Here is a 3,628-nt window from a genome sequence, read left to right as displayed (position 1 = left end):
GTCAGCATGGCTTTTACGACGAAAATAATACATCAGATTCTTAACCATTGGACCGATTACTTTAATTGCTTCAATACTCAGGGGCTACTCCATATGGAGTGCGTCTTGCGACGCCCTCCATGTGCTTCCCTTCAATATACAGGATGCCAGACATCCGGGAGCTCGATAGTCGCATAGCCATGCGCATTTGGTCATACGGTTGTGGAAGCTTCAATTTTTCTTTCTTTTCTGAGCACTACACAGCCTCTCCATCACAATGACGATACCACAACTTTAGCCGAGTACATTACAAGCTTCGTTGCGCATCCGTCAGGCTCCTGTTTGACTCACACATTGCTCAGGGGCTTGAGGGATAAGGATACCCATGGATCCCCAGCGACCAGGATACTGATTAGCCCAGACAAGTGGGCCCGCCCGACCACACCGTGCGGGCTAAGGCATGAAGATACATGGAGCACAAGTCCGGAGGCCGGGCGTACGAATTCTGCCCAAATATCATGGGATATTTGTTGTAAACCGACTCAGATTGCTTTCCATGTAACAACCGACTAGGATTAGATCTATCCGATTGTAACCCTAGGTCATCAGCCTATACAAGGCGGACAGGGGCATCCCCCGAGGGCACGTTAACTCTTCGCACCTAGGATCAGCAATACAATCCACCAGAACACAGGACATAGGGTATTACTCTCCGGAGGCCCGAACCTATCTAAACCTTGCGTCACTGTGTTACCATTCGAGTTCTTATTCTTATGATCTCCCCTGTCTACAAATCTACCACCTGAGTAACCCCTGGTCCACTGTCGGTCACTAAATCCGACTACTATCATTATGAAAATATTACAAAGTAAACCTCTAAATCTATATCTAAGTAACCCATATATACCATTATAAAAATATTCTAAACTAACCCCATAATTTTTTATCTAAATCACTCATGCATGTTATTATAAAAAATAACTTAAAATACTCTTCTACATTTGTATTTAAATTACCGGTGTGTATCATTATGAAAAATAACCTCAAGTAAACACTTATGCCTTAATCTAATTATGCATGTTCATTATACATAAATGTCCAAATGTAGACCAATATATGTTTCTACCTAGTTCTCCTAATTCTATCATTGTTAATATACATATATGGGTGTCACCGTGTAAACCTCTTATACATGTATGGGAGGAAGTAATGAAAAATACTAATTTTAATATTAAATACAATGTATGAAGGTAAGATGCAAAGTGAAAAAAATATGAATATATGTGTGTGTGAAAGTTTATAGAGTAAAATCACAACCGAAAAAGATAAGTATATATCTATATGAGTATTGTGTTAAATTATTAAATAAATAACAGGGTCGTAGGTAGATAAGTTTGATAGATTAGTGCTGCTGCGTGGCGTCGCAGCGCGGCAGCACATATGGTAGCCGCCAGTCCCCACAGGTAGCCGTAGCCTACCTAGGACTGAAACGAAAATGGTACTGTGCGATAGCTTTGAGCCCCCACTGGCAAAACCAATTCTGCAGCAAGTGACCTTTGAAATTCTGTACAAATGCAGAATGCAGTTAGGTGCTCGAGGAAGACGATACGAGTTGACAAGAAACCTACTTGAAGATCAAGTGTATGTGTATGGCATGCGGGTCACGGTTTACTCTATTTTCAAGAAAAGGAAAGGTCATGGTACGCCAGTGGCACCGGAAATGCAACGTTGTTTCAGCAAAGCAAAGGAATGAAAAATACAACGATCGTTCAATTTACTGATTACCTGTCCAAAATTTATGGGGCGACTTTGAGAAAGCCAGGGCTAGCTACAAATCATCTATATCTTTTTTGAACAACTGCATTGACTGTCTGGCACGCCACATGATTTGGCACCAAATGACGCAAAATTGAAGAAATCGGTGAAGTTTACACGATTGATCGAGTAGAGCAAGGGCAATTATTACTATGTCCCCTGCATCTTCAGCGCCTTGTTCCTCCGGCTGAGGTGACAATGGCGGATTGGTGGTTGAGATCTAGAAAGGAAATCCCATAGGTGTTCTTTTCAGGAATCAGGAAGGGATTCGACACATTCGTGGGCCTCATAATTTGGATGATCTAGAAGGAGCCCAACCAACGGGAGTACAGACAGACCTGGGTGCTCGTTGGCGACATCGGACACGAAGGGCAACAATGCGTGCTGGCCGGTTTCTGGAAGGCTGTCCGCGCTGCTGATGGCGCATTTGTGCCCCGCTCTATTTTCTACTGTAGGTCATCAAGCTGTTGTCGGTACTTTGTAATTGAACTGATGTGTACAGCCCCTCCTGCCTAAGTCTCAGGTCTCAAATTTTCCTAAATTTATTAATTTAGAATTTAATTGGCGCTATTCTTTCAGGGGTTGTGTTGTCTTCTTTATTTCCTGCTTGTTATGAAGTGACGGCTGGTGACCTAACTACTGATATGTGGGTGGTGCATGACCGCCAACTATGTAATAATCAAGTGTAGATATTAGAGTTTAGTTGATTATCTTCTGCTGCCTACGATGAAAGCTTAGCGTATCGATGTGTCCTTGATTCTAGTGAATTTGGAAAATTACACCTTTTTTTCTCTGCTTACCTTTCAAGTTTCAACCTTTACCTTGTAAGACACGAATAGTGTTCCGTGGTTGATGGATGCTTGGTCTATTTATGACTACTCTGCTTGTTCACATCGAAGCATGCGAGCTACAGATCACTAGAATTGATTTTCTCTCTGGAAGAAAGAACCGTCAACCCACCAACAGTTTCTCCCATTTGCGAAAGGTAACACTAACAGGCAACTTGAACAGTTCTTACAGTTCTGGAGAGAAGCTTCATTTGATCCAATTTGAAAGCTCCAAGAGGCCGGGCCGGCTGCCCGGTCCGTTTGTGAGAGGTATTGCTATTTGCTAGTCGATGCCGATCGAGAGCACTCAGCAGATCAGGCAGCTGATGAGAGTAGTTGAAAAATCCTTTCATATTTAGAACTTTTTTTTAACATATTCGGAATGTATCTGTACATATCTGCTACTACTACCTAGCAAGCAAGTCATGGTTTGTTTTCTTTTCTAGAAAAATGATGAATATTAGACAATTACAATATTAAATTTTGAATTAAATAACTCATGACAGAAACAAATATTAATTTTTGCTGAAACCACTAGGCACATGTACTGAGTATTTGCAAACGAGGAAGTCGTAGCTGGTACTAGTGAAAGATGTATTCCTTCTGACAATGGGTCACGGTAGCTCCGTCAAAGACGAGCCATGCGATGATCAATATATGAGGACCCTGAGCTGTGCGATGGTCAATGCAGGAGGAATCTGAGCCGAGCCGAGCAGTTAGCAATCGCACGGAGCACTTCCTAATATCTTATTCGGCCTCTCCGAGCGTAGGATCACAAGGACAAGTAGTTTCAAACACATGCTTACCCACTTGTCCGTGTACGTCAACGGAACGGAACGAAGAAGACTGCAGTGATGCCGCAGCGGTATAGACAACCTTATGGATTATAAATAAAATCTAAGGGACCCCTAATATAATCTATGTTGTAGCTTTTCCGTGAAGGAGGCGGTCCATATTATAGGAGAAGAATCCTCTACTTTATTGTACATTAGCAATACGAAAACTGA

The sequence above is a fragment of the Setaria viridis genome, chromosome 5, assembly GCF_005286985.2.
Source record: "Setaria viridis chromosome 5, Setaria_viridis_v4.0, whole genome shotgun sequence".
Classification (NCBI taxonomy): Eukaryota; Viridiplantae; Streptophyta; class Magnoliopsida; order Poales; family Poaceae; genus Setaria; species Setaria viridis.
The sequence above is the reverse complement of the archived record's forward strand: the minus strand, read 5'-3'. Positions refer to the sequence as shown.